Source organism: Aegilops tauschii, chromosome 2 (assembly GCF_002575655.3).
Source record: "Aegilops tauschii subsp. strangulata cultivar AL8/78 chromosome 2, Aet v6.0, whole genome shotgun sequence".
Classification (NCBI taxonomy): Eukaryota; Viridiplantae; Streptophyta; class Magnoliopsida; order Poales; family Poaceae; genus Aegilops; species Aegilops tauschii.
The window spans coordinates 422,093,269-422,113,514 of NC_053036.3; positions in this window are offsets into that span (position 1 = coordinate 422,093,269).

A 20,246-nucleotide genomic window follows, 5' to 3' on the forward strand; every position below is an offset into this window, starting at 1 on the left:
CCGGAAAGGAGGTAGTACTAGTCCTCCTACGTTATTGGCGCCGGGTGCCTTGACCAATGTTTCATCTTGTTGGACAGGATGAGCGTAGAGGCATAGGGATACTGTAGATAGGAAGTCTTAGCGATCCATTATTCCCCATCTCGGTCAGAGAGAACTATTCAACTAGTCTTCACAGTGAAGTGACAATACACGCTGTAGCAGATGGGACACTTAATTAATAAGCTGAACCAGCGTGTTGGTGTTACTAAATCAGCCTTACCCAGTACTGCCATCATGTTTGCCAGTGGAGTACGCTTCTGCAAATACGCCTACGCACCTCTCTCCTCCATTAACTGACATATGGGCCCCCTTGAGGTAGACCCACATGTCATCAGCGTAACTATTTACACTCCAAAGGACGGTATATCCTGGTAGTAGTACTAGTAGAATTGAGATTTAATGCACTTTCTTCCCCTCTTTCACTCTTCTTCCTCCTATCTTCTTCTTCCTCCTCTCTTCCCCATTGTCGGCCGCACACCATTTCCCCCCGCTCACTGCTCGCCTGCCCGCGCCATCTTCCTTGGTAGCTCGCGCGTACCATATCCCCCCGCTCACTGCTCGGCCACACACGCCATCTTCTTTGCTCACCCGCCCGAATCCACTTCCCCGCTGGCTCGCAGGCACCGAAAACCCCCAATCACCTAGCGCCCTAAAAAACCCTATGGCAGAACCAACTGACACACAGAGCCGCGATTGGAATTCCCTCCCCGATGTTCTCTTGGAGCATATCTGTAATCGTATGGACCTGCTCAGCACCGTCCGTCTGGCCGCATGCTCGGTGTCTTTGTACCATATGCTCGTCTGCAACCGGCCGGCCCTTTTCAAGACACCCTGCTTGCTGATGCCCGATCCTCGCAGGGGGCCTAGACACCGACTTGACGATCCTACGGAGATTGTCCTGGTGCCCCTCGACATGCTACCACTACCCGTCCACCTATCCTTCATGCGCGACCACTACTGGGCGGGCATGAAGGCCAACTGGATCGTCCTCATCCACCAATCCGGTAGTCCGTGGCATCTCTTGGATATCTACACCCAGCGAGAGATCACCCTTCCATCGTTGGATACCGCCGCCATCGAGCCTCGCGGCCCACTTGTCGGCATTCTGGGAACGGGGGTCCCCAGACTTGCCTGCCTGCGGCCCATGGCGTGGCTATGCTAGTAGGCCTGTACGACCCATCTTCATCAACAAGGCATTCAAGACCCTCGCGAGGGGCCAAGCCTCGCGAGGCGGACGATGCAAGACCTCCTCAGGAGCAGCCTCGCCAAGCAGGCTCACGAGGGGCGGAGAGATCAAGGCAAGGCAAACCTCGCGAGGCTCTCGTGACGTGGGTCATGACGATCAAGACCAGGCGGGCGCCAGCGCGCGCAACGTCCTTGTTTCCTCTTTGGTGCTAAGGAGGTAAGCGCAGGCGCGGAGTACCGAGGCATCAAGCAAATGTTTCCATATCAGAGCAACGAGACCAAGACCAGCAGGACGGCAGGACAGAGGTCACCGTGGAGCCCAAGACAGCGTCATCATCAGAGCCTTTCGCAGGCGAAGACCGCTTTTGTCAGGATAAGCTGTACTAGCTGTCCCCTTTCAAATTGGCCGTTGTTGGCTCCCTTCCCGCTCAATATTTGGGGAGAGGACCAGGGCCTATATAAGTAGAACTAGCCACCACTGGGAAGGGGATCGATTCCACCTCCCATCCTCACATCCACAAGCTCGCAGAGCACAAGAACACCTCAACCTCAGGAGGCTGTTCTTCCCCTTGTACTGTTCATCATCAGCCCAAGAGGCAATCCACCACCACCACACTGGAGTAGGGTATTACACCACAACGGTGGCCCGAACCAGTATAAATCTTGTGTCTTTGCGTTGTGAGTTCGTCGAGTTCGTCCGCGAGATCTTAGCGAGCTAGGGCATGGGTCGGTAGGGAGGAAATCTTCGCGCGCACCCCAGTGTTTGAACCTTGAGGGTTTTGCCGGAACCCGTGATCCGACATTTGGTGTGCCAGGTAGGGGTGCGCCGGAGCTTCCTTTCCGTCGTCTCGCGTCCAGTTGCTCCGTCGTCTCCGTGGCAGACGCTCGCCGTGCTCGTGCTGAGCGCCGGGCTGCCCTAGCCACCCGCGTTGCTCAGACGGCTCCCGTCAGTGGGCCACCTCGTCGTTCCCCGTCTCCTGCCGCCAACACCGCCACCGGTCCGGCGGGGAACAAGCAGCAAGCGTCCTCGCAGGACCCCTCGGTGCGGCGGGACGGCCGCACCGCCACTTCATCGCTGACCCCGGCCGGTTCCTCGTCCCACGCTCGTTGCGCTCCCATGGGCGCACGGGCCGCGCTCCTCATGGCGCACGAGCTCCTGCGCTACCACCCGGTCAACGACCTCTACGAGGACTGGCTCGACCGCATCGCCGAGCTCGTCCGCGCCGCAGGGAGCTCCCCTGCGCCGTCCCTCTCTCCGCCTCACCCTCCGCCAGCTACAGGCGACGTAGCTCACGGAGCGCCTCCACCACCTTTGCCCCAAGACGGCGCCCTGGCGCCAAGGCGCGTGGCCCCACGACGCGACTCGCCGCGTCCCGCGCCTGCGCGCGAAGAAAGAAGCTGTCAAGAAGTCCCTCCGCCGCAAGAGAATGCTCCGCCACTCCTTGCACCGCCACGCCAGGATCGTCTGCCGCGGCAGGGCCCCGCGCTGCTTGCTGTGGCAGCACGTGGGCATCAATACCAAGCTCCACCTCCAAGACGGGCCCCGGCGACCACGGCCGGCTGCCGCGCCTTCACCCCCGAGCTGCGTAGCGTTGCCTGGCCGGGCAAGTTCAAGCCGGATCTGCCTCCTCGCTATGACGGCACCCCCGACCCCGCGGAGTTCCTGCAGCTCTACGAGCTGAGCATTGAGGCGGCCAACGGCGACGAGAAAGTCATGGCAAACTGGTTCCATATGGCACTCAAAGACGGCGCCCGTTCGTGGCTCCTGAACCTGCCTCCAGGCTCGATCTCCTGCTGGGACGAGATGCGCGACCGCTTCGTCGCCAACTTCCAGGGCACTCACGACCGCCCCCCGGCCGCGGGTGACCTGCGCCGCGTCAAGCAACAAGAAGGAGAGACCCTCCAGAAGTTCATCCAGCACTTCAACAACATTCGTCTCAAGATCCCCAAGGTGACGGACGAGGCCATCATCTCCGCGTTCTCTGATGGCGTCCGCGACGTCAAGATGAAGGAAGAGCTCGCGATCCACGAGGAGCTGTGCACATCCCAGGAGCTTTTCAACCTGGTGACCAAGTGCGCAAGAGCTGAGGAAGGGCGCCTCTCCCTCCTCGAGCTGCCGGCTGCGGACCCGGAGGAGAAGAAAGCCAAGGCCAAGGACGTGAAGCGCAAGGGAGCAGTCGTGCTCGCAGCGGAGCCGGACACCAAGCAAGGCAGAGACCAGCCCCAGTCATCCAAGAGCAGCCAACCATTCTGCGCCTTTCACAACCTGAATACCCACAACACCAGCGACTGTCAAGAGCTCAGAGCCATTCGTGAAGGACGCTTCGGTCGACGCCCCGAGCGCGGCGACCGGGGCTACGGCCGAGGAGAAGGACATGGTGGCGAGCGCTGGGACGACCATGGCCCGCGCCAGGAGTGGCGCGACCGGCCTCGTGAGGACTGCCGGTGTCAAAACCGGCGGATCTCGGGTAGGGGGTCCCAAACTGTGCGTCTAAGGCGGACGGTAACAGGAGGCGGGGGACACAATGTTTACCCAGGTTCGGGCCTTCTCGATGGAGGTAATACCCTACTTCCTGCATGATTGATCTTGATGATATGAGTATTACAAGAGTTGATCTACCACGAGATCGTAGAGGCTAAACCCTAGAAGCTAGCCTATGATTATGATTGTTGTTGTCCTACAGACTAAACCTTCCGGTTTATATAGACACCGGAGGGGGCTAGGGTTACACAGAGTCGGTTAAAAGGGAGGAGATCTACATATCCGAATTGCCAAGCTTGCCTTCCACGCAAAGGAGAGTCCCATCCGGACACGGGACGAAGTCTTCAATCTTGTATCTTCATAGTCCAACAGTCCGGCCAAAGTATATAGTCCGGCTGTCCGAGGACCCCCTAATCCAGGACTCCCTCAGTAGCCCTTGAACCAGGCTTCAATGATGATGAGTCCGGCGCGCAGATTGTCTTCGCCATTGCAAGGCGGGTTCTTCCTCCGAATACTCCATAGAAGATTTTGAACACAAGGGTCGTGTCCAGCTCTGCAAAACAAATTCCACATACCACCGTAGAGAGTATAATATTTCCACAAATCTAATCTGCTGACAACGTGACATCACGCCATGGTTCGGTCATTATTCGAACCGTTTTTCTCAACCAGCTACTGCACATATTGCGAGGCGGTTTTCTTGGCACGTCTTGTCGAAGCAGAGATCGTGTCCCCTTATCACGGGATTCTCATCAATACGGGTGTGGGTAACCCAACCGCGCCATTAATCACGACGCTTGGGGAATAAGCAAGTTTACCAGGCAGGTGAGGAGGCGCACAGTTTCCTCCGCCCTTATAAAGGGACAAGGACTTCTCTTTTTCACCCACGCCTTCTTCTTCCCTGCCCATCCATTCTCTGGCACTCGAGCTCCAGTGCCCAAGTTCGCATTTTCTCCGCAAAACCACTCCAAACATGTCCGGAGCGGGAGGCAAGTGGATGGTCTCCTCCATTACGGAGGGGGACATTACGAAGCTCTGGGAAGCCGGATACCTAGCCGCAGATATCGCGCACCGGCTTCCAGAAGCGGGGCAGATCGTCCCTACTCCAGAACCTCACGAGAGGGTCGTATTCCTTACCCACTTCGTCCGCGGACTGGGATTTCCCCTCCACCCATTCGTCCGCGGGCTCATGTTTTACTATGGGCTAGATTTCCATGATCTGGCCCGCAATTTCATCCTCAACATCTCGGCGTTTATCGTCGTGTGCGAGGCCTTCCTTCGCATCAAGCCCCACTTCGGCCTATGGCTGAAGACCTTCAATGTGAAACCAAAGGTGGTGGTCGGACAGCAGGCGGAGTGCGGAGGCGCCATGGTGGGCAGAATGCCCAATGTCACCTGGCTCGAAGGCTCCTATGTGGAGACCGTGAAGGGGTGGCAATCGGGGTGGTTCTACATCACCGAGCCGCGCGACACTAACTGGGTGGCGGCCCCCGAATTTCGATCCGGCATCCCCATGCGGCTCACCTCCTGGAAAGAGAAGGGCCTGTCCCGGGGTTCATCGGTGGAGCTGATCGAACTACAAAAATGTGTCAAGGATATGATAAGCAAGAAAATCAAGCTTGTCAACGTGGTCCAGGTCATGCTCTTCCGCCGAATCCTCCTGTGTCAAAGACGGGCATTCAATATGTGGGAGTTGGACCCGGCCGAGCACCAGATGCTACGAGAGCTTTTTGACACGACGCACAAGGACGTCTGGAAGGTGCTGTTCAAGGGTACCGAGGTACCTCCTCCCCTTACCGAGGATCGCGGACTCAGCGCAAAGCGCCCTGCCAATCCGGTAAGTCTTTTATATCTTATAAGATGTTTCTTTCCCCCGTATAATCATGCGTGGGGTCTAAGCCTCCATGCCATTTAACATGACTGGGTAGCGACAGCGGAGCAGATCGATTGTCCAGCCCCCTGCCCGAAGATCCAGTAGATGCTCTCCGAACGGAGAGGCTGGTTCCAGCGCCTTATGAGGCGCCGGAGAAGAAGGCCAAGAAGAAGGCCACGGGGACCAGGAAAGGTCTCCGGCGCAAGGTTATATCGGACTCATCATCCGAAAACACCGAGGCGCACTCCTCCCACGAAGACGAGGAGGAGGAAGAGGAAAGTCCCCCCCCCCCAGCCGGGGGGGGGGACAGGAAAAGGAAGGCCGCCCCATCAGGGGAGACCGAAGGGTCCAAGAAGGGAAGGACCCTCCTTCCGGACTGCTCCACGACGGCCGCTTTCAGCGACGAGGAGTGGTTACCCAGGGACAAGCCCCTGGCGAAGTCGTGAGTATCCGGATTCCATAATAGTTCTTGGTATGTTTTATTTTATTGCTTCTTATCACACCGAACATGATTATGCAGTCCATCCCGAGCCCATATCGACATATCTTCTTTGGATGATTCTTTGGGCCCGCCGGATATGAACAGCGATTCACTCCCGACCGCCTCCTCCCCCCGCCCTACGGACGATGCTGAGGTGTTGTCTCAAAGGGCACTAAACCAAGGGGAGACAGTTTCGGAGGCGCCCCAAGGCGACATTCCAGGCGCTGGGCGCACGAGGGGCAAGACTCCCCTGGGCCCTAACGCCGGGGGCAGCAAGTCTAGCCCCCAGCCGAATACTGCGCCGGAACCTCCAGTGGTTCCGGATTCTGTTAGGCAACCCCTCGCTAAGGGGGGCAAGCCGTCTGTGCCGATGGCCTCTATCCATCCAGAGGCATCGGACAACTTGCTGGAAGCGCTTCGCGGCGCTTCCATTGACGAAGAGTACCGCACTGTTATGAGTGCGGTGATCAAGAAGGTTCAGTCCGCCAAGAGCGGACTGACTGAAGCCTGTGCCAGCCTCCTAACAGGCTTTGAGGTAAGTAATCAAATTATAAGAAAATGTTACAGCATAGACAGTAGCCCCTGATGCTCTGTTTGGCGTTCGCGAAGAAAGGCCGAATAGAGGATCAAATAATAATCGCAGGAGTCTAATCAGAATGTGTCTATGTGAATAAGCAGGCTTCACTGCTGGCCGCTGCTACTCGTACTGCGAAGGTCGCCGCACTGAAGCGGGACCTTGAGCGGTCCAAGGAAGAGCTCGGCCTTACCAAGAGGCAGCTCGAAGAGAACAAAGGTAAGTGATATCCCGTCTGTATATTGATAAGAAAAATGTGGTTGTTGAATAATAGGATCGTCATGAATTTTGCTAGGGGCCACGACCGAAGTGGCGGCCCTGAAGAAGGCGATGTCCGAGGCCGAAGACAAAGCGGCCAAGGAGCGCATCAAGCGAGAGAAGCAAGAGGCCCGAGTCGGCGAGGTGCAGCAAGAGCTCCAGGATTTTGTCAAGAAGTACGAGTCCTTGGAGCGTGACTCGAAGACGCAAGGGTCCGAGCTTGCGAAGGCCCTCGAGAACGCACAAAATGCCAAGGCCAAAGCCCAGAAGGCCCTCCAGGAAATTGAGGCGGTTACGAAGATAGCGGTGGGTAAGGCATTCATTATGCAAAGCAAGCATGTGAAGGAAACTTTCCTTTTACTTACCCGAGTTCGGAGCTCTCCAGGAGCGTTCGCAGATGTACCCCGCAGTGTGTCGGATGCCGCGGAGTTCTACCGGGCCGAAGAGGGGAGCTTGACGGAGAAGTTGTTCTGGTCCCAGTATACTGGGACCGAACATCCGATGCCCTTGACCGACCAGTTGAAGCAACTGGTCGAGCTTCACAAGGCGGCCGAACAGGCCATGAAGGGTCTTATAGTCCGGATGTGGCCTGGCGAGCCCCTGCCTGGTAGCTACTTCGATCTGGTAAGGCGGCTTGTGAATGCCTGCCCACGGTTTGAAGTCATAAAGCGGTCCGTCTGCATTGAGGGTGCGCGCAGGGCCTTTGCCCGGGCGAAAGTGCATTGGGCGAAGTTGGACGCCGAAAAGCTGGTGAAGGAAGGGGCCGGAGGGCAAGGAGCATCGCCACCCCGAAAAGTATTATGACAGTGTCCTGAAGGGTGCTCGCCTTGTGGTGGAGGAATGTGCTAAGGATATAATATTTGAATAAATGTACTCATGTGATCCTATAATATGAAACGAGTTCATCTGCGCTATGCAATGCTTGTTAATTTAAAATATTACCTTCTGTGCGGCCGTTTATAAAATCTGAGAGTTGGCCAGTCGTCGGCTTCTGCCCCCATGTAACTAGTACTGAGGTGTTCGGGATAAACCTGATCACTCTTTATCCCAATTTTGGGTCCTTCGAAGGAGGTGTTCAGCACAACAAACCAGGCAATCGGACTATAAAGCTTTATCACTCTCACTTAGCCATAGAAGTCTACAATTTTAAATTTTGGCGAAGCCCCTAGTATTCGGAAGGCCGAACTTGGGGCACTATATACGCCTAAATTGGACAAAGCTGACTCCTCGCCCGAAGCGAAAGAAATCTTTAAGGATTTGAAACCTCTCGAACAGCGACCAGCTCTCGCCTCATCATGACAGTCAGTTTTCGGCTTTCTCTACTGAGGTGTTCGTCCGGAAGAACCGGGAAACAATCGCAGTAGTTCTCCCAGTGCTACCTTAGCCGATATAGCGGAACGTAAGGTACCAAAACATGGGAGCCAGGCAAACCCAACTATTGACCCAAGACATGATTCAGAGCTGATGCATATAATGCTATAAGTTCGGGGTGCCGCACTGTCGAAAGTGTTCGGACTTTTCACGCCGTTTGATGGGGTACATTGAAGCCCCTGGCGCACTGGTCGTACCAGAATGTACGGGTGCAATTTGTCGTAAATAAACAGACAAGGAAAAAAAGGAAATGCAATAATAGGCTAACACTATGCATTGTTATTTAAATAATACGTCAAAGCGTACGGATACAAGTAGTGCAATAAGCAAAAAATAGGATTATTTGACATGTCCTATCCAAGGGCAAGCTGCGTATGGGTATGTAAAACATGTATATCGATCGTTATCAGAGACCACCTGGGGATTCCCTTGTACGTCAGTGCGTCTTGCTTCCTTGATATTTCCTTCCCGTAATGGGTCCAATGATCAGGCTGTCGGAAAGAGCTTCTAGAGAGTAGGGTCCTGAAAGAGAGAAAATGATAAAGATGTACGGGCCCTGAGGCGGTTGAGCCGCATTGTGGGCCTTGCCTCCGCCTGTGCCCATGGTATCTTGAGTGCGTAATTATGTACGCACGGCACAAATTTCGCCGCTTGACTGGGACTAGGATAGAGGCCGAATTGCTAGGCGAGCTCGGAACGTGCCCGGCGATCCTGTTGCAGGGTACTTCGGATTCGCTTGAAGGTTTCTGGTGGCTTCTTCGCCGAATTGGCGATTGTCCTCAGAAGGCTGCTTTGTACTTCCGCTGCGAGGGCCGCAGTGTGCTCCTCTGTGCGGAGGGAGCGTTTTGTGTTTCCATTAACTGTTATAACCCCGCGAGGTCCTGGCATTTTGAGCTTGAGGTATGCATAATGCGGTACCGCATTGAATCTAGCAAATGCGGTTCGTCCGAGCAGTGCGTGATAGCCACTACGGAAGGGGACGATATCGAAGATTAATTCCTCGCTTCGGAAGTTGTCCGGAGATCCGAAGACCACTTCCAGTGTGATTGAGCCCGTGCAACAGGCCTCTACACCTGGTATGACACCTTTAAAGGTGGCTTTTGTGGGTTTGATCCTTGAGGGGTCTATACCCATTTTGCGCACTGTATCCTGGTAGAGCAGGTTCAGGCTGGTGCCACCGTCCATAAGGACTCGAGTGAGGTGAAATCCGTCAATGATGGGATCAAGGACCAATGCGGCAGAACCGCCATGATGGATACTAGTGGGATGGTCCCTGCGATCGAAAGTGATCGGACAAGAGGACCATGGGTTGAACTTTGGGGCGACTGGCTCCATCGCATAGACGTCCCTTAGTGCATGCTTCCGTTCTCGCTTGGGAATATGGGTTGCGTATATCATGTTCACCATTTTCACTTGTGGAGGAAACTTCTTCTGTCCTCCTGTGTTCGGCGGCCGGGGCTCCTCCTCGTCGTCGCTATGCAGCCCCTTTTCCTTGTTTTCAGCATTCACCTTGCCGGCCTGCTTGAACACCCAACATTCTCTGTTGTTGTGATTGATCGGGGGTGCCGTGAATTTGACACGAGTGGTCGAGTATGCGGTCCAAACTGGACGGGCCCGGATTGCTTCTTTTGCACGGCTTTTTCCGCTGACCAGATTTAGAGCCACTGAATCCGGCATTGACTGCCGTGTCTTCGGCGTTGTCGCTGTTGTTGCGGCGCTTGTGTCTATTGCGACGTGGTCGGCCGTTGCTATCTTTGGCATCTGAATTGCCCGGATTTCTTGATGTGTTATTGCTGCGAGCCAGCCAGCTGTCTTCGCCCGCGCAAAAGCGGGTCATGAGTGTCGTGAGGGCTGCCATGGACTTCGGCTTCTCTTGGCCGAGGTGTCGGGCGAGCCACTCGTCACGGATGTTATGCTTGAATGCCGCTAAGGCCTCGGCATCCGGACAGTCGACAATTTGGTTCTTTTTAGTTAGGAACCGGGTCCAGAATTTCCTGGACGATTCCCCTGGCTGCTGGGTTATGTGACTCAAGTCATCAGCATCCGGTGGTCACACATAAGTGCCCTGGAAGTTGTCAAGGAATGCGTCTTCCAGATTCTCCCAACTGCCAATGGAGTTTGCTGGCAAGCTATTCAGCCAATGCCGAGCCGGTCCTTTGAGTTTTAGTGGGAGGTACTTGATGGCATGTAGATCGTCACCGCGGGGGATGTTGATGTGGAGGAGTAAATCTTCAATCCATACCGCGGGGTGTGTTGTACCATCATATGATTCAATGTTCACGGGTTTAAATCCCTCTGGGAATTCGTGATCCATTACTTCATCAATGAAGCATAGGGGCTGTGCGGCACCTATATGCCGGGCTATGTCACGACGCAGTTCATACGAGTCTTGTCTGCTGTATTCAGCCCGGCCGGATTTGCTTTTAGTATATCCGGCGTGACGATCATCGTCACGCGTTAGGGCGCGCCCCCTTGATCCGTGGATCGATCTTGTATGTCCTGCTTTATTTTCCAATACGTGTCGCAGGTCCTGCATGTTGCCCCGGGCCTTGGTGTTTTTGTTTGACTGGCGACGGGGTGCGGGCTGGACTTCAGGTTGATATGCCGTTCTGTCTCGGCCACGGGGTGGCCGATCAGCCGCATCATACGCTGGTAGTGTGGGGTTTAATGCTTCCTCCTCGAGTTGGGGTAGCAACCTGCGCTTTGGGTAACTCTTGGTTGGGCGCTCGAGTTTGTATTCCTCGGCCGCCAGGACCTCAGTCCATCTATCCGCTAGCAGATCTTGATCAGCTCGAAGCTGTTGTTGCTTTTTCTTTAGGCTATTTGCTGTGGCTATAAGCCGATGCTTGAAGCGCTCCTGCTCGACGGGATCCTCAGGCACGATAAATTCTTCGTCACTGAGGCTCACCTCGTCTTCGGAGAGAGGCATGTAATTGTCATCCTCTGATTCTCCGTCTGCTGCCTGTTCCTGAGGGCTAGCTTGTCCATCCTCCCGCTCGAGGCCTGGCTAGAGGGGATTGTCTTCGTCTTCAGCACTATCCGGAGCGTTATTGTCTCTTGTGCCGGTATCGCTTCTTTTGCTATGGCGGGACTTAGAGCGGCGCCGCTGACGCAGGTGCTTGGATTGCTTCTTGGAGGGATTATCCTCCGTTGCCTTATCGCCATCGCCTTCTTTGGGGGTGTCCACCATGTATATATCATATGTTGAGGTGGCAGTCCAGCGCCCTGTGGGCGGTGGTTCCTGCTCGTCTCCTGCATCGTCGTCCATACCGTCGATGTCTTCGGAGCCGAAATCGAGCATGTCGGTTAAATCGTCGACAGTGGCTATTAAGTGGGTGGTGGGTGGGGAGCGAATTTCTTTGTCGTCCGCATCCCACTCCAGCCGGACATAGTTCGGCCAAGGGTCTCCTGACAAGGAGAGAGACCTTAATGAGTTTAGCACGTCGCCCAGTGGTGAGTGCTGAAAGATATCCGTGGAGGAAAACTCCATGATCGGTGCCCAATTAGATTCGATAGGCACGGACGCAGGCGGTTCAGAGCCCGTGGCCGGGGGCGAATCCAAGTGTCCGGCAACACGGGTCTCATAGGAGGTGAAGTCAGTATTCGGCTCTATTGCCGCTGAGTGTGCGGCCTCCGTGGCGGGGTCCATCCACCCGTCCTCGGACGGCGCAATCTGCTCCGGATTGAGGGCTGGAGTAGCTACAGGTGTGCTCTCCCGAACACCGTCCGATGACAGAGCTAAGTCGTGCTCATCGTGACTGTGCGGCGCACTTGACATGGGTTCAAATCCGTTGAAGATCAAGTCTCCGCGGATGTCGGCAGTATAGTTCAAGCTTCCGAACCTGACCTGATGGCCAGGGGCGTAGCTCTCGATCTGCTCCAGATGGCCAAGCGAGTTGGCCCGCAATACGAAGCTGCCAAATACGAAGAGCTGTCCGGGGAGGAAAACCTCGCCTTGGATCGCATCGTTGCCGATGATCGAAGGAGCCATCAAGCCTTTATTGTGACGGCACAGTGGAACTCTCAATGAAAGCACCAATGTCGGTGTCAAAACCGACGGATCTCGGGTAGGGGGTCCCGAACTGTGCATCTAAGGCGGACGGTAATAGGAGGCGGGGGACACAATGTTTACCCAGGTTCGGGCCCTCTCGATGGAGGTAATACCCTACTTCCTGCTTGATTGATCTTGATGATATGAGTATTACAAGAGTTGATCTACCACGAGATCGTAGAGGCTAAACCCTAGAAGCTAGCCTATGATTATGATTGTTGTTGTCCTACGGACTAAACCCTCCGGTTTATATAGACACTGGAGGGGGCTAGGGTTACACAGAGTCAGTTACAAGGGAGGAGATCCACATATCCGAATTGCCAAGCTTGCCTTCCATGCAAAGGAGAGTCCCATCCGAACACGGGACGAAGTCTTCAATCTTGTATCTTCATAGTCCAACAGTCCAGCCAAAGTATATAGTCCGGCTGTCCGAGGACCCCCTAATCCAGGACTCCCTCAAGGACCGCTGGCAGGATCATCCTCGCGAGGGCGCCTGGAGGGACCAGCCTCGCGAGGATCGTCCTCAGGGCAACGCCGGTCTTCCCCCACTACCGCCACCACCAAGAAGGAATGACGACCACCATCAAGACGAGGGGGCTGGGGGCTTCCAGGAGCCGCGCGCTATCGCCTGCATCTTGGGCAGAGCCCAGGCCCCAGCCTCGCAGCGTATCTTCAAACAGTTTGCCCGTGAAGTGAATGCAGTCCTCCCCAAGCTTGAGGCCACGCGCCCGCTTAGGTGGTCCCAGTGCGCCATCACTTTCAACTCGGCAGATCAGCTCAAGTGTGCAGCGACCGCTGGCGCCCTCCCGATGCTTTGTTCACTAGTCATCAGCAACGTGCAAGTTACCAAGACCCTCATCGACGGTGGCGCAGGGCTCAACGTCCTGTCCGTCGACACGTTTGACAACCTCCAAGAGCCGTATGACCAGCTTTAGCCTACCAAGCCTTTCTCAGGAGTGACCGACGGCTCCACCACACCGATAGGGCAGGTTCGCCTCCCTGTCACCTTCGGAGAACGCAAGAACTACCACACCGAGCTCATCGACTTCGACGTCGCGCACATCCGTCTGCCGTACAATGCCATCCTTGGGTATCCAGCCCTGGCCAAGTTCATAGCGGTGACCCATCACGGCTACAACGTCCTCAAGATGCCGGGAAGCGGCGAAATCATCACGGTCCCATGCGAAGAAAGAGACGCGGTGTGCTCCCTTGAGCGTGCCTTTCAAGCTGCAGCAATCGACGACCCCGACAGCAAGGGCGAGGGACCTCCTGAGGCCATCCCCAAGAAGAAGAAGAAGCTGCGCCATGCCGGACCTCAGGAGGGCGGCGTCACAGCTAGAACCTCGTCGGGATCAGCGCCCGCTCCAGGGGCGCCTCCCTCCATCGCGTAGGATGGTGCTCCCAGTGCCCTCCTCGGGCAGGGCTCGGGGGCTCTCTTCTGGAGGGCCTCAGACCTTTCCAACATCACGAGGGAGGCGCTTGGGCACCACTTGGAGGCGTGCTTCACGGCACGTTTTCCTCAGGAGGACACAGGGCGAGGAGCGCCCACCGCTCAGGAATTCATCACCAAGACCACTCAGGAACTGCAAGACGCAAGGGCCATGCGCGGCGACCGCCGCTCACGAGGCGCAGCTCCCCATCCAGGCGAGGATGCCGGGCTGCGCGTCTGCATCAACGTTCCAAGGCTCAACAGGGCCGCTTCTCAGGAGCCTTTCTGGCCTTCGCGCGTGGGACATTGCGAGGGTCCACCACACAGCTACGTTCGCATGCCTTTTGGCCTGCCAAGCGTGTCGTCACCCTATCAGCGCAACCTGCGGCGTGTCCTGGCGGCTCAGGAGGCCAGGCACCACGCCATCCTGGCAGAGATGGAGACGGTCCTCAGGGAACCACCTGAGCCCCCAGAGCCTCCCGAGGCTCAGGCCCCGGTGGCTCGTGAGGAGCAATCCCTTCGCCGCATACCTTCAGCTGCCCCGACATCTCTTCATCAACAGAACCAGGTGACATTTTCCAAGTTCATTTAGCTGGGAGCACCCCTCAGGCAGCATCATTCCCAGGCCGCGTGGGTCCATCCCTGTGGCATGTATCCCTCTTTATGCTTACCCTGTTGGGAGCGCCCCTCGGGCCGCATCGTCCCCAAGCCGCTCGGGCCTGACCCAGTGGCATGTATCTCCCATGCATTTATTTAAGCCTGCTGCTTTCATGTTTAACCTAACCATGATTACTACCTGCTCGATCGTCGCCTCCCACGGGGCCTCCTCACGCCGGCACGACGCTGGTGCACGGGTCCGTCCCTGCCACATCGATAAACCTGAGCGGTCGAGCTCTGGCTCGCGGCATGCCCCGCGCACGTCACCTCAACGGGCCCTCAGTGCCTTCACCCCCTCGCGGAGCAACCAGCGGCAGGCTGGCGACCATAATGGCAGATTGTGTTCTTCCTTGTGCTGGCTCACAGGAATCTCACGAGGATAACACCAGGCGGCACCGCGAGCTCCCACCTCTTCCAAGTAATCCGCTTGCACGTTAAAAGGGGGGCTCCTGAGCATCACGACTCAGGAGCTCTTACTGGCTCTCCAGCCCTCATCCCCTGGCCTTGACCACGGCACGTGACCTGGCATACCAGCGGCGGCTGAGCTCGCTCGAGGGCCGGGACCTGAGGACGTAGAGCACAAAGGAGAGCATTGGAAGGGGGAGGACTCGTACGGGCCTGACCTAGCTACGCTGCGGATGTTCGCGCACAGGTCTGGCGCATCACGAAGAATCGACCCTGGACCGCCAAGATAAGTCACGAGCTCAGAACAACTAATTGTTGGAACCTAGGGGACATGCTCGCCGCAGCCCTGTTGCGGCAACGTCGCCTCCCTTTCTTATCGTACCACAGCTGCTTGAGCGCTAAAGGGGACCCCCTGAGCATCGCGCCTCAGGAGCTCTTACTAGACCTCGGGCTGCTCACCTCCTGGCCTTGACCACGGCACGCGACCTGGCATACCAGCGACGGCTGCAGCCTGCTTGGGGACCGGGACCTGTCAGCATAGAGCAACAAGCTGTCGCGAGGTTGGAAAGGGGAGACCGAGCCTTAACAGGACATGCGTTCGCAGATTTTCATAATAAGGAAGATATACACAACAGACATCACAGATCCTTACACGCCCCCACGGGGTACTTCTTGGCTCCTCGCAGGGAACGAGAGATGGGCGATGGGGGCTCTGCCCCCCTCCCCATTTATAGCGGAAGAAGGCCAACCGACGCCCCCACGATCACACATAATGATGGTTTTCCTTGCATGTCGCCATGGTTTCCCACACGTCAGCCGAGGCCGCAGGCTTTTGGGGCCCGCGGTGCTCCGTGCTTGACCTTTGGCTTCGCCTCGAAGCCAAGCCCGAGCGCACCTTGGGCCCGGGGGCTACTGTCGGCGTTCTGGGAACGGGGGTCCCCAAACTTGCCTGCCTGCGGCCCACAGCGTGGCTATGCTAGCAGGCCTGTACGGCCCATCTTCATCAACAAGGCATTCAAGACCCTCGCGAGGGGCCAAGCCTCGCGAGGCGGACGATGCAAGACCTCCTCAGGAGCGGCCTCGCCAGGCAGTCTCATGAGGGGCAGAGAGATCAAGGCAAGGCAAACCTCGCGAGGCTCTCGTGATGTGAGCCATGACGATCAAGACCAGGCGGGCGCCAGCGCGCGCAGCGTCCTTGTTTCCTCTTTGGTGCTAAGGAGGCAAGCGCAGGCACGGAGTACCGAGGCATCAAGCAAAGGTTTCCATATCAGTGCAACGAGGCCAAGACCAACAGGACGACAGGACGGAGGTCACCGTGGAGCCCAAGATGGCGTCATCACCAGAGCCTTTCGCAGGCGAAGACCGCTTTTGTCAGGATAAGCTGTACTAGCTGTCCTCTTTCAAATTGGCCGTTGTTGGCTCCCTTCCCGCTCAATATTTGGGGAGAGGACTAGGGCCTATATAAGTAGAACTAGCCACCACTGGGAAGGGGATCGATTCCACCTCCCATCCTCACATCCACAAGCTCGCAGAGCACAAGAACACCTTAACCTCAGGAGGCTGTTCTTCCCCTTGTACTGTTCATCATCAGCCCAAGAGGCAATCCACCACCACCACACTGGAGTAGGGTATTACACCACAACGGTGGCCCGAACCATTATAAATCTTGTGTCTTTGCGTTGTGAGTTCGTCGAGATCTTAGCGAGCTAGGGCGTGGGTCGGTAGGGAGGAAATCTTCGCGCGCACCCAAGTGTTCGAACCTTGAGGGTTTTGCCGGAACCCGTGATCCGACACTGCTGGACACTCCTGCCTACTACACACGAGACGCGTCGAGCTTTTGGCTCGAGCTCTGTTTGTTGAAGGTTGTAATCTGCGAAGTGCCCACACCACTGGTACAACGACGTGCTATACAAACGGTTTTTAACCCCTTTTCGCGACGGCATTTGGAACCGTCGCCAAGTGAGTGTCACGCCCAAGATGCGACCCTATCCTAAAGGAACACGAAGGTCCCACCAAGGATAGAAGCGCATCTTGAAGACGCTTTTGCAAGGTGGATATCATTACATCAACATTACATAATATTTGGGGATACATACAAGGCATACAAATGCCGCAAGAATACATCAATACATCATACATAAGATCAACATCCGACTACGGATGAATCACAAACAGAAGCTCAAACGACATCCACCCTGCTAGCCCAGGCTGCCGACCTGGAACCTATCCCCTGATTGAAGAAGAAGCAGAAGAAGAACTCCAAGACAAGTAAACATCGCTCTCGCGTCATGGTCATCGCAAAACCTGTACCTGCAACTGGTGTTGTAGTAATCTGTGAGCCACGAGGACTCAGCAATCCCATTACCATGGGTATCAAGACTAGCAAAGCTTAATGGGTATGGAAAGGATAAGGTGGTGAGGTTGCAGCAGCGACTAAGCAAGTATGGTGGCTAACTTATGCAAATAAGAGCGAGAAGAGAAGCAAAGGAATGGTCGCGAACTAGCCATGATCAAGAAGTGATCCTGAACTCCTACTTACGTCAAACATAACTTAGAAACCGTGTTCACTTCCCGGACTCCGCCGAGAAGAGACCATCATGGCTACACACGCGGTTGATGCATTTTAATTAAGGTCCAGTGTCAAATTCTCTACAACCGGATATTAACAAATTCCCATCTGCCACATAACCGCGGGCACGGCTTTCGAAAGATAATACCCTGCAGGGGTGTCCCAACTTAGCCCATTATAAGCTCTCACGGTCAACGAAGGATATTCCTTCTCCCGAGAAGACCCGATCAGTCTCGGAATCCCGGTTACAAGACATTTCGACAATGGTAAAACAAGACCAGCAAAGCCGCCCGATGTGCCGACAAATCCCGATAGGAGCTGCATATATCTCGTTCTCAGGGCACACCGGATGAGCAAGACGTCGGGTTGGCATAGACCCTGGTTGCCCAGGGGCGCCGGACATTGCTCGGTTTGGACCAGCACTTGGAGAAGCACTGGCCCGGGGGGGGGGGGGTAAAATGAAGATGACCCTCGAGAGCGCGACTCCCAAGGGAAAAAGGCTAGGTGAGGTAAATGTAAAACCAAGGTTGGGCCTTGCTGGAAGAGTTTTATTCAAAGCGAACTGTCAAGGGGGTCCCATAAATCACCCAACCGCGTAAGGGACGCAAAATCAAGGAACATAACACCGATATGACGGAAACTAGGGCGGCAAGAGTGGAACAAAACACCAGGCATAAGGCCGAGCCTTCCACCCTTTACCAAGTATATAGATGCATTAATAATATAAGAGATATTGTGATATCCCAACATAAACATAATCCAACATGGAGCAATCTTCATCTTCACCTGCAACTAGCAACGCTATAAGAGGGGCTGAGCAAGCGGTAACATAGACAAGCAACGGTTTGCTAGGAAGGGTGACGAAGGTTAGAGGTTCATGGCAATTTGGGAGGCTTGAAGAGCAAGTGAATAGGTAGCGCAACATAGCGATAGAACGAAGCAACTAGCATAGCAATAATAGTAATGAGATCCAAGGTGACGGTCATCTTGCCTGAAATCCCGCTAGGAAGAAGAACGATTCCATGAAGAAGATGAAGCCACGAAGACGAACGAATCCTCACGATCGCAACGACACGGGAACTATCGAGAAGAAGCACACAACAAGGTAAACACACCACACATGAACAAGGCATGATGCTCAACCAAGTATGATGCATGACAAGGCTATATGAAGCTACTCATGACGAGAGATGATGCATACAAGAACAAGACATCAAGGCAAGTTTAAATGAGGCCGGAAACAACATATAACAAATCCGGTAAGTCCTCATATGCAAATTTATAAATTGGTCCAGAACTGAATAAAATTTATGTTCAAGTTGTTAAACAGCAAGTTAAAATGCACCATGATGATCTACACGAAATTCTAGTCAAGTTACATATAAAGTTCATTAGATTCGGAGCTACGGCCTAGAAGATATGAGCAAAACAAGATAAACATGGCATTGATGCAAAATGCATACAAACATCAAGCAAACACCTCAAAACAAGGATGCAACATGATAATATGAAACTACATGCAAAACTAAGCAAGTTTCATATAGAGCACATTCAAAACAGAGCAACGGTGCAACACATACACTCCAAACAAGACATAGCAACAATCTGACCATAACAGCAACTATGCAACTAGCAAGCATCAAAACAATATGCTATAGCAGCTCAACATGAAAACAAAAGGCATGTACATGATGTACAGGTAAAGCATGACAAAACAAGAACACTGAGCTATCTCCAGAAATCACTAGAACATGCTCAAAAGGACATGGCAAGATTGCAAATAATAACAGGTTCACAGACTTGGCAGAAATTACTGGACATGACAGAAACAGCATCAGGTAGCAATGTTCAGAGCACGAAATCAACATGCTACAGGAACTTAACATGGCAAAACAAGGCATGGCATGAATCTACTCAAGGCATATAACAAAAGTCCCTTACTGAACATAAGCCAAAAAGTACCAGAAGATATGATGGCAACCATGTAAACATAGCAAGTTTCGTTATCAGGTTTCAGACTTAGCAGAAAACAGAGCATGGCAGAAACAGACATTTCGAAGGCATCTTTGTGAGCTTGATGCACTCACCACAAGGCAATTCATGACAAAACAAGCATACCTACACCAAGATGGCATGTTTATGAAGCTATCCAAGGCAAGAGCAAATACATAGCATGTATGAAACAACTACAACAAGCTTGGCAAAATTGAATAACACGTAAACAATCTGCCAGGAACATTTTATAGCAAAAGTAGAGCAAGATTGAGTCATGCTAGGGCACTCCATAATTGCAAAAAAGGTCATGAATGGATCAATTACAATAATATCTACAAAACATCCTTACTGAACATCTCCAAAATAAGCATGGATCTCTCTGTAGCATCAAGTTTACATGGCAACAAAATAACAGCAGACAGACTTAGAGAAATCAGTCCCTGAAATCAGAAACATTACGGGGCCTAGTTTGCATGCTTGTGCTAGTCACCACAGGGATCACAAAAATACATGGCATACACCCCTGGAAAGACGGCATGGCATACAACAAAACACATGTAGAGCTCATACTCATAAGATGCGCAGATTAAATGCAAAAAAAATAACAAATCACCAAGTTCTGATAAGCAACAGCAGTTAACAGCAACTAGCACTCTTGCAACGATGATCTGGGCATCAAGATGGACTCAAATGAACATGGCGCAATGGAACAAAATGTAGAGCATCACGAGGCGAACATTTCGATATATTACACGCACAAAACGGAGCATTATTCATGGAGTTATGATAGGTCAAACATGCACACATATTATGAAGATCTGGGGACTTAGCATAAAAACAGGTGAGCGCAGAAAAACAAAGACGCCCGGGGCGGAGT